Raw genomic sequence first — 11,537 nt, 5'->3', positions numbered from 1 at the left:
GTCGTCAGATTTGGTAGTTTCACATTGTCTTAATAAGGGCACAAGTGATGGCATTTGGCACGCACCACTCAAATTATTTGGTTTATCCTCCCATTCCCTGTACTAGTTAAGCTGTTGATATCACAGGCCATAGACATTAAACAAGTTGCACTGCATTGTGACAAAAAAAACGACTGTACTCTCTCTAACAGAAGCGAGTAAAACGTACTTTTTCGGGCTCATGTTTATATTTTTTGTCCTGTGCAACCATTTCTATATATATTTGATTTCATCGTATCGAATCGAGCTACTTACTAGAGTCTTAGACTAGTACTACCTGCTCGTCAGTCGTCACTGTTGGAAAAAACAGTAGCAGAAAAATGAAAGAAGACTACCTATCCGTCCCCCCCTTTCTGTACGGCACCTCCAGTCGCTGATCAAACAGCAACGATCTGATTCGCAGATAAAGTCCAAACCTCGTTCTCGACCTGATGACCACTCGATTACCGGTGCTAGCACTAGCACGCAATGTGTACCTGTTGTTGCAATCCGCTAGAACAGATGGACACAGGCAGCAGCACAGCCAGCTAAAGGCACGAAGGCTCGGCCAATCAACGCATCATCCAATAAGCACAACGCTAGCTGATCACTTCAGAGAGTCGAGTCAGGTCGGGGTTCTTACCTCTCTCAAGGCAAAAACATGTTTCACATAGAACAGTACTAAAGAATAGCTTGCCCTTGTTTATTTTCCTTGCAGAGTGAGCAGTTGTAATCGGCTGGTTAGTGATTGGGGGCTAGGGTTCGTTGGTGTTCTTGGTCGGGACCAGTGGTTCAGGTCCTTCTTATTATTATACCGGGAGGGCGGTCATTCCCTCCCGAGCCGAGTTTTTTTATACTGCTGCAGCTTAGCTTAAAGGAGATCAGATTTTCTAAAAGTGCTTCCACAATACAAGATTATAATAACCAAATGACTATTGTCCTTACTATATCTATCTATATGACTATGAGGTACCTCAAGGCTCAAGTAAACTGTTTTCTGAAGTTTACACTCTCTTCTTGGTTTTGACATGTGTGTGATCGAACTCCCCCCCCCCCCCCACAAAATGAAATACATGGTCAGGCACTTTCGCGAATAAAAGTAAAATGCTTTCAGAATTTTTTACATGACTGTATCCTGAGCAGCTGGTGTTCAGTGTCTTTTTTGCCTTATGAAGCCCTGGGGAGACCTCTACGCATAAATCTACCTTTTGATTGTGGTGATATAAAACAATAATCAGAGTCAGGAAAAGAGTTCTGTAACTCACGTTGAAGGTGCCTGAAGAAAAGAGCAAGACAAAAAAACAGCAATCATCGCAAATACACCCCTGTTAACAAGAGATAGTATAAATTAGTCCAGAAGCTCTCCTTAAAATGGTAACCAGCACATGAGACTAAGAAAAATGGTGATCGGAAATATTGAGTTCAGTTCAGCACCAAGGAAGCTTCATAAAAAAATATAGCTGCAAGAAAAAGCAATAGAAGAGGACAAATCATTACAAATACCTCTTGACTGACCAAACACGATCAGCAGATGAGCTCCTTTCTGGATCGAGAGCACCACTTGCCCAACTGATAAGAACATGAAACAATACTTATCAAACATAAAATTCATGTGCATCTGCAGTATTTTGGATAATATATATAATGGTGATTCAAATTGAAGAAAAAGGTCCAAAAATACCACAAGAGGCCATAACCAATGATATATTATTATTATTTAAAAAAAAGGCTTATTCGTGTCTATTAAATGTTCCACAGATAAAAGACTATGAACTCACATTAAAAGGCATGTTCCCGTCAGCAAAAGCGAGATCATTCGAGGCTTGTATGCCCAAGCCGTCCATGGATGTACATCACCAAAGTAATCGAGTGGTCTTATACTACCATTGCAGACGGTGCCATTACAACCTCTGCGAAGTTCATGATGACCATTGGCCCCCATTACAACAGCCTTGGCAATTTACTATCTGCAAAAATATACAGAGCAGCACTTGAGAATGCATAATAATCCTACTGACCATCGAAAGACAAAAAATCACCACTCTTCCACGAAAAAAAGCAGCATGTATCTGTATCTCCAATACTTGCTAAAAACTAGCAAATGAAAAGCATGCCACTGTGAGGCCACAGAAAAAAAAGTATGTACAAGTGGATAAAAAGTCATGAATGGTCTAGCATATCTGGGAACAATCACTTGCTTAGAACAGAAGAACAAATTAGGCATAAAAACATCAGGCTGTAGCTGCAGTCGTAACCTTGAAACATAAAACCTACTTTGCTAAGTACAAGTTCTGCATTGCTTGCTCAATCATTTGCCAGAGATCACTTAATGAGCCCTACTCAGCTCCAAAATGGTTTCGGTGGCATTCAAGCTAGGTGCCAAATTCCAAACCCGAAATGCTTCCAGTTTCTCCAAAATAACATAAGGGGTGTGGTGTGCTACAACCAGAGGTTGCATACGTTAGAGCAGAGCACAGCAGAGAGCAAGGCCGAGCAAAGGAAACATACATTCCCATGAAGAAGACGAAGAGCAGCAAAAGGGATCGAGCAATTCAAAAGGAACACATATAAAACAGCCCGTGGGTTAAACAAGTGCGGAAATAGATAGATATAGTAAGGACAATAGTGCTTCCACAATACAAGATTATAATAACCAAAATACTGCATGGCTGCCTGCGCGGTGGATCTGGTACCCGAGAGTGGAGGTGTAGAGGTTGAAGGCGGCGCGGTTGGATCGACGGACGTGGAGGGAGACGTACTCGGCGCCAAAGACCTGGTCCATGGCTGCCTGCGCGGCGGACATGAGCTTGGTGGCGAGCCCGAGCTTGCGGTGGGAGCGGAGCACTGCGAGGGAGGTGATGTGGCGGTGGCGGCGCGGCCCGGTCGCGGTCGCGGTGGTGGCGCAGCCCGGTCGCGGTGGCGTGGCGGCGGCGCGGCCGCTCGAGGTGGCGCGGCGGCGGCGCGGGCTGCCGCTGGTGAGAGAGAAGCGCGTGTGGGCGGGATGAGACAGGGTGAGAGAGAGGAGGCTCGAGAGAGAGAGAGTGGCGCGCGTGGGATTTGCATTTAGGTTTTTTGACGGTGTCCACAAGCCCCCGACAAACTTAACTTAAAAATGTGGGTACCCACGTTCCTAACTCGTTAAGTTCGACGGTTTTATCTAGGGCCCACGAATTTAAATTAAAAACGTGAGTACCCACGTTTTTAACATAACTTATGAACTTAACTCAAGTAAGAACGTGGGTACCCACATTCTTACTTTTACCCACGAATATTTATCAGTTTTTTGTAGTGTTAGCCCACGTTCTTACTTTTACCCACGAATATTTATCAGTTTCTTGTAGTGTTAGCCTCCTATAATATATGTCACGTTAGCTCTAGTGGAAGATATACCACACAACAACTATGGTGACTAATATACCTCGGTAGGTTACATGTTTTAAATTTTACACCAAAAACATTTGTACATGGTTAAGGATAAATTGCTAATACACATTAAAACGTGTCTTCAAGTAGTAACGGTTAAAAGCGTATCTAATTTCATATCAACTAGAGATATTTCGTTATCACATAAAAAACATCTCTATGTGGCTAAGAACGGTTATTCAATGCGCTTTATGACATATCTTCATGTTAGTCACATATTGAAAGCATGTCTAATTATGTCATTTTTATACGTTTTTAATTGCATATCAAAAAGCTTCTTAAGGTTTCTATAGACGATTTTAATACGTGTTTTGCAACGTGTCTATAGGTTACTGACGATTGAAAGCGTGTCTAATTTCATGTCATTCTAATACGATTTTAATAGCGTGTTAAAAATTGTGTTTAGGTATCTCTTCACGTTGAAAGCGTGTCAAATACCGTAACATTTTGATGCGTTCTTAAAATTGTTTCAAATAACGTCTTTATGTACCGCCGTAGAGACGCTTTTGTGTGCGCTACAACTAAAACATACATACAAGGGGGGTTTTCTAGTAGTGTCAGGGGTAAGCTTTGCCTCGGTCGGACCAATACCAGAAAGGCCACCACGCAATGGGAGTGGAGAGATGGCGAGAGTAGCGTGTACCCTCCGTGGCAAGAGGCTGGATAGTGGTGTTTCTATGCTCTCGGTTGGCGTGAACCCATTCTGGTCTTGAGAAACCCGGTGGCGAGTTGACATATGCAAGGGTTAAGTGCTACATGTGACATGTGGTTGGAGATCACCAGCTAGGTATTAATCGATTCGGATCGCCGTTACTTCTCGGACATGAAGACTTGGTCACTGACTTACACGTAGCAATCCAGTGAACTTAAGGGGTGATAAAAGATGGCTTGTGTAGGCCAAGTGCCTGAACTCGGATAGAAAGAACTCTAGATATAGGTAATGACTTAACATGATAATAAAAATAGATTTTTAAGGATCCACTGTTAGTAAGCATTTATGCAAACAGAGTCTTTGATTCTTGATCAGCTTTACCTTGAATCCCATAAGCCAGCATATCCTTGAGAAGTCTTTTTCCTTTGTGGGGTAAGACTTGCGAGAGTACACTCCATACTCAGGGTTTTTGAACCCATGTTGTTGTAGGTGATGAAACAGTCGACTTTTGTTGTTTCTGCTCGAAGGTGGTGCCAACGAAGGAGGCAAATCAGTAAGCTTGTTGGTGGGAGGATGTTTTTACCTCCCTGATATGTAATAATATGTTATGCACTCAGACACCCGGTGTTGTAATAAATACTCTCTCTATATTTTATATATGAATGTAAATTATGTTATTGTAATCCTTCCGCTTATTCTTACTCCGATTATGTGTGTAATGCCTGCGTGATGGGTGAAGCGCTCTTGGGCGATATGATGATGATACAGATGACCGAACTTGTCGAGTGATTACGCGCATCTACAGGGTTGTCTGAGGTCCTTAGGACAAGGACATCTGTAGGTGTGCCTAGTACCTTGGGAGGTTCTACCACAGCTGGTATCGGAGCGAAGCCCGTCTCTTCAGACATTATGTAGTACTTCAAAAGAATTTTCAAATACTTACCTTGAAACATTCTTCCATTCTTATCTTACCACTTTCTGATAGTAACTTATCTTTTAAAGTCGGGTAACAGAGTGCAGTATATGTAAGGAAGTACGAGATCGACGAAAGAATGATCCCATAATGATTAGGTTATGCATGCATCATGTTTAAACTATACTAATAAATCTTCCCCACTTATGGAGATATGGCGCGAAACATGACCACTCAGCGCAAATCAACTGGACCACATGGTGTACCCAGGCACCAGCTGGCCTCTAGGCATGAAGGATGTAGCAGTGGAAACGACGACCCTATCGGGGATTTGATGGCCAGAGTAGAGCGACTCAGGTCTGAGCTATGCCACGGATGCTGGGAGCATGCGCGCGATAGCCGCCGCATTGCTGAATTATCAGCAGAAGTTACTTGCCTGCAGCAGGAAATTTCAGAACGCGATACGGCCATTGACTGGGCCATAAACTCGCGCTCTTTCGCTTGGGATTGTTAAGCCAAAGCTCTAGCTCGAGTAGCAGAACTTAGCGCATCCCTCAAAAACCTACAAGTGTACCACAACACCTTACATGAAGAGGTGCACGTATTGTATGATCGGCTGCACCCGATGGTGCCACCAGAAGTTGCAGCAATGAGAGCTGGACCATCTGGAACAGCAAATGGAGGACCTTATGGGGAGCTGGACCTTTTTGGGGCCCCTCCTTCCATGAACCTTGTTGATGAACGGTCTCCTGAAGCAGACAGTGAAGCAGCTAAGGATGAACAAAATTAGAATAATATAGTTTAAGTAATGTACTTATGTAAAATAAGTAAGGAAGTCAAGTTGTATAATGGAGTATGTATAATTATTATAGTTCAACAATGTAATAAAGATGGTGTATGTTTGGCATGTTATATTTCCAAATGTTTCTTTGCCTCAGATGCCATCCCGGACTCGTGCTCATGATGGGGCGGGTACATCCCACGGTGGAGAAGACACTCCCAATCTGCCACTTGTACCTCCTACCCTGACCGAGGCTATCGCTGCCTTGGTCAATGCTACCGCCGAAAACACGTGCTTTCAGCGTGAAATGGCAGGAAATCGATTTCAACAACACGAAGGAAGAGGTCAACCTCAAGGACCACGAGACACCAACTATCTGGAGTTCTCCAAAACCCATCCACCGCTCTTTGTCAAGGCATAGGAGCCCATAGAAGCTGATGTATGGGTGCGGGTGATGGAACAAAAGTTTGGGCTAATCCGATGCACCGAGACACAAAAGCACCTATTTGCCGCCCAACAATTGCGAGGCCCTGCCAACACCTGGTGGACAAACTTTTCTGCCATCTGGCATGCGGGACATCAAGTCACATGGGAAGAGTTCAAATTGGCATTTAGAGAGCGTTATGTTCCAGAAGGAGTGCTACAGATGAAGCTGGAAGAATTCATACGTCTGAAGGAGGTGGGAGATTCTGTGATGTAGTATCTCAACAAATTTAATCATTTCTCCCAATATGCCATTGATCAGGTGGACACAGACTTGAAAAACAATAATTGCTTCATGAGGGAACTGAATGACAGACTTCAGCGCAAGATGGCAATATGTCTGGACCTCACATATAGCAGAGCTGTCAACACAACACTGTCAGTCGAAGTTAAAAATATGGGACAAGGAAAGTCAAAAGGATATGCGGGTGAAAGATCAACACAAGGACCTGAACAGAGGACAAGGTTGGTAATTCGACCTTTCAATTCAAATCGTTCTTCTCCTCGTCCGCCCACATATCCCTTCATACAACCCATATTTATTCGTCCCACTCCTGCCCCCGCCCAGACCAATCAGCCGAGTGCCCCTGGTGCTCGTTTCCCTGCCCTTCCTAGTTCCCTGAGTGGCTGCTTCAATTGTGGCAATGTGGCAGACCACCCGGATTATTCCAACTTAAGTGCCCAAGTCCTGCATTAGAGGAAATGACACACTTAAATCAGAATAAACCATCAGTCCCTCGGATCTAGTCCGATAAAGCCACTAACAGGATCGAGTACCACTTGCTCACTCGATGGTGAGACACAGAGAAATACAATAAAGCATAATACCATAATTTAAAAGAGTACTTAATGTTATTACATCATCATTGGAGTTTCAAAAGTAGTAACCATTGTTCTCGATGCAGTGGAAATTAACTAACGGTAAAAGAAATGGAGGATGGTGAAGCCTGGCCCATCACTGCTCATGCTCCTCTCCTGCTGAGGCAGGGTCCCACTCGACTGTCCAGCCCGGTGGCAGGGTGGATGGCCAAGTCACTCCAGCAACCATGTCATCCAGAATACCTATTAAATTGTGCCACAAGCAAGGCTAAGTATACTAATACTCAGCTAGACTTACCCGGTGTGAGGTGTCTACTCCTCTACCTCTAGACCATGAAGCTGTTTGGCTAAGGGGTTTGGTTTGCCAAAAGCACTAGCTGAGTCTAAAAACAGTTTTAGCTTTTCCGATTCTAGCATAATTAATTAAGCTAGATTTGCTCCTTTCTAAGCATACATGGTAACAATCATTTAGTACAATCAACATATTTTCTCAAGAAAACCTCATTTCACTTCTTACTCGATGCAGCAACATGGATCAAGTAGTCTCATTAGCTGCGAGAAGCAGACGATTCGAATCGAGTTTTTAACCTTGCAAGGTAAACCTAAACACACAATGTGGCGAGGCACTCCGTCCCCACACACATCAACCATCCCCGTCGATTCCCTGGCAATAGAACAGGGCTCACCGCCTTGGCATACAATGCCCCACTGACCCCGGCTGTCGCCGTGCAGTGACCACACTTGTACCCACCATATCCGGAATGGGAGACCACGTCTCAGGACGCGTGAGGAGAGAAGTCTGCGGGCAGGTTCACTTAGGCACTAGGCTTACCAATTTTACCATATTTATCGGCATGTGTTTAGTACGTTCAAACGCTTGACACATAGTCCTTATTCCAATTTTTGTCTCGTAGACAACGCATCCCTATGGATTGTTGTCCATAGACCATCATCATTCTGATATCAAAAATGGATATAACCAATTCCTGACCTCGCGCGAGTGCTAGAAAAATCACTCGACTTCTACCGAGATCCCTAATTAGCAAAGCAGCTACTCGGCCTAGCATACTAGTATCCATCTGAAAAGGAATCCTGAGTTTATGCAACTAGGGTTTCAGGCAACTCCTACACTTAAGTGCACAGTACAAGCCTACAAACATTAAGTGTAGTAAAATAGCATATATAATGGTTATGCATAAAACCGGGGCTTGCCTTCAAAAGCTAGGGCGGGGAGAACCTCGGTGACAAGCTCTAGTGTTGGCTCCTGGACTCCCTCCTGAGCAACTCCTTGCTCCGGGACGAGCACGTACTCTCCGTCAGCGAGGTTGCAATCTATTGAGTGCAATGAATAAGATTAATGTATGCTATGATATGCAAATTTAGTAACTGATGGATGGTGAAGTAATACTAAGGCAGTTGGTAAACTAGGGTTTCTTTGTCGTACGAAGTTCTTAGTGATTTATACTTAGCAGTCTAGGTTTTGAGTGGATTAAGATTTAGATCGTCCCTTAAAGTTTTATGTAACACCTCAGGTGTTACCAAGGCCATGGTTTCATTTATGCACTGATGACTAGTGATCACATGTGGTTAAGTGGAGGAGAAGAAGCACCTAGAACCTTGGAAGCATGGGTTAGCTAAGAGAAGTTAATGACAAAAGCTTCACTCACACATTTTGAACAATGGTCATGTTGAGCCAAGGAGATTAAACCCTAAAGACACCTATGGGCACTAGGCTTCCAAGCAAGGGATAAGGGGATAAGTTAATCAAATTGCCAAAACATGATTCTAATCCTTAAAAAAGGGTTTAAGTAACATTGTAAACTACCAAATGCAGGGGAAACCTTGCAAAAAGACCCCTTGAAGACCCCAAAATTCACCCCTTAAGTAGAGAGCACACTAGGGCTCTCTAATTCTCTCATAGTCAAAATCTAACCCTAATCTAAAGATCCACCATGTTCACTTGTAAATGGCACCAAAACCACTTGGGTTAAATACCAAAAAGGTGCCAAACCACCTAAGGCACCCACTGGAAAAGTTTGAAACCGAGCCCAAGTCGTTTGACAAGATTTGGCATCATTTTTGTCGCAAGGTGGACAGTGGTGCTAGCAAGTTTTGGTGTCCGCAAATCTCCCTACCTAGGGCATATCTGCAATTGGAACTCACATACAAGAGACAGCCCTAGGTGCTAGGAGGAGGCCTGCGCCGGATTTTTGCCAAGATTCACACGTTTGCGATCTTGGCGAGCTGTTCAACAAGGGTAGAAGAACACTTCCACGTGTTCGACGCGTTCTGAGCGTGCCAAAGCATGCCCAGCGCCCAACCCCGCGCGCCCCGCGCCGCGCCAAGCCGCTCCCGTGTCTCCTGCCCACGCCCGCGTCTATAAAGCCCACCAAAGCTTCAGCCGTACTCCCCCGCGCGCTCTCGACCTCATCGGAGCAAGAGATCACCAGCGTTTGCCCTACAGACGACGTGCCAGCGGCCGCCCGATCCTCCGCCACCGTAGAGCGGCCAGCAGAGCCATCCCCAACCCCGTCCAACCCTTGGAATAGACTCTACGTACCTCGGTAAAGCTCCTAGAGCGAGGAATCGAGCTCTTCCTCACCGGAGACGCCGGATCAAGGTCACCGGACTTCACCCGATCGCCAGCGAATGTAGACCGAGCACCACGGTGAGTTATTTTTCGATTCCTTGCACGGTCGACTCATTAGCACCCCGTGAAGCTCCCCGTGCCCTTGGATTGACCTGTATCGCCGTGGATAGGCCGGAGCACACGCCACCGACGAGCTCGCCCTCCTGCGCATGTGGACCGGCCGATTCCGGCCATCACCGTCATCGAGCCGCACCTCATTGTGACTCACTTATATAAGGTAGTTCACTGGAAAAGTTTATTAGACCTTTGTTTAGTACAAAAGAAATGAGATACATTTTATTTTATGCAAACAAGGAAAACTTAGGAAAATCTTAGAGAAATAATCCTAAGGAGAAAACACCCAAACCTTGGGATAACTAATACTTTATTATTATGAACATAGGAAAAATATGAGTTCTGTTGTTTGATATTTTTCAAATAACAAGTTAGTTATAAGTACCTTTTTGGCATTAAATTTTAGAAAAGCATAACTAAATAACCACTAAGTAACCCTTTGTGAATTTTGGTACAAAAGCATGTTATTACCCATAGATCCCAGCAAAAATAACTCTTAGTACAGAGCCCACACCTAGATGGGAGATGTAGTGCAAAGTGACCCCTATGCCCCAACTTTTGTTATTTTTGTCCAGGGCATATTCTATTTATTTTTGACCTCAAAATTATAGGATAAACTACAGTGACCAATAGTAACCCACTGTAATGTTTACAGAATTTTTGGAAATTTTGAAATCACTGTTGTAGTTCAAACCCAACTTAAGAGCATGGAAAGAGAATAAAAGAAAGAATTAAGTAGTGGAGAAAAATGTTACCCTGACCAAAACAGCAAAACTCTTAAGTACCTACTAGAACCATTAAGGGCAATCCAAGCCTTAATCCACTAGGGTTGCCTCTAAGCAAGACCTCAAACCTAAATTGATAAGCATAAACCGCAAGAGCTTCTTATAACCAGGAAACCCTAAGTTCTCAAATAACTTAGTTCTTCTTCACTACAAATAATGGTTACTAAATCCTGCATATCATAGCATACATATTTCTTACTAATTGCATTCGATAGATTGCAACCTCACTGACGGAAAGTACATCCTCGTGCCGGAGCAAGGAGTTGCTCAGGAGGTAGCCCCGGATCCAGCACCAGGGCCCGCCATCGAGGATCTGCCTGCCCCAGCTTTGGAAGGCAAGCCCCGGTTTTATGCATAACTATTATATATGCTATTTTACTGCACTTATTGTTTGTAGGCTTGTACTGTGCACTTAAGAGTAGGAGTTGACTGAAACCCTAGTCGCATGAACTCAGGATTCCTATTGAGATGGATACTAGTATGCTAGGTCGAGTAGCTGCTTTACTAATTAGGGATCTCGGTAGAAGTCGAGTGATTTTTCTAGCACTCACGCGAGGTCAGGAATTGGTTGTATCCATTTTCATATCGTAATGATGTTGGTCTGTGGACAACAATCCATGGGGATTGGTTGTATACGAGACGGAAATTGGAATAAGGATTAAGGTGTGGTACCGTGTGTCAAGCATTTGAACGTACTAAACACATGTCGAGAAATATTGTAAATCGGTAAGCCTAGTACCTGAGTGAACCTACCCGCAGATTGCCCTCCTCACGCGACCTGAGATGTGGTCTCCCATTCCGGTTATGGTGGGTACAAGTGCGGTCACTGCACGACGGCAGTCGGGGTCAGTGAGGCATTGTACGCCAAGGTGGTGAGCCCCTTTCTGTTACTAGGGAATCGATGGGGGACAGTTGATGTGTGTGGGGATGGAGTGCCTCGCCACGTCGTGTGTTTAGGT

General features: G+C 44.4%; 1 long non-coding RNA gene across 1 annotated transcript; it reads right to left on the bottom strand.

Annotated features, from left to right (window-relative positions):
* Window positions 1-1,283: 1,283 nt before the first annotated feature.
* Window positions 1,284-1,822, bottom strand: LOC103626833 (uncharacterized). Its single transcript, XR_553180.1, has 3 exons — window positions 1,797-1,822; window positions 1,522-1,587; window positions 1,284-1,343 (listed from the first exon to the last, which is right to left on the bottom strand). It is a non-coding gene; the product is annotated as an uncharacterized lncRNA (long non-coding RNA).
* Window positions 1,823-11,537: the final 9,715 nt, after the last annotated feature.

Source organism: Zea mays, chromosome 5, assembly GCF_902167145.1.
Source record: "Zea mays cultivar B73 chromosome 5, Zm-B73-REFERENCE-NAM-5.0, whole genome shotgun sequence".
Lineage (NCBI taxonomy): Eukaryota > Viridiplantae > Streptophyta > Magnoliopsida > Poales > Poaceae > Zea > Zea mays.
This window is presented reverse-complemented; position numbering and strand designations above follow the sequence as displayed.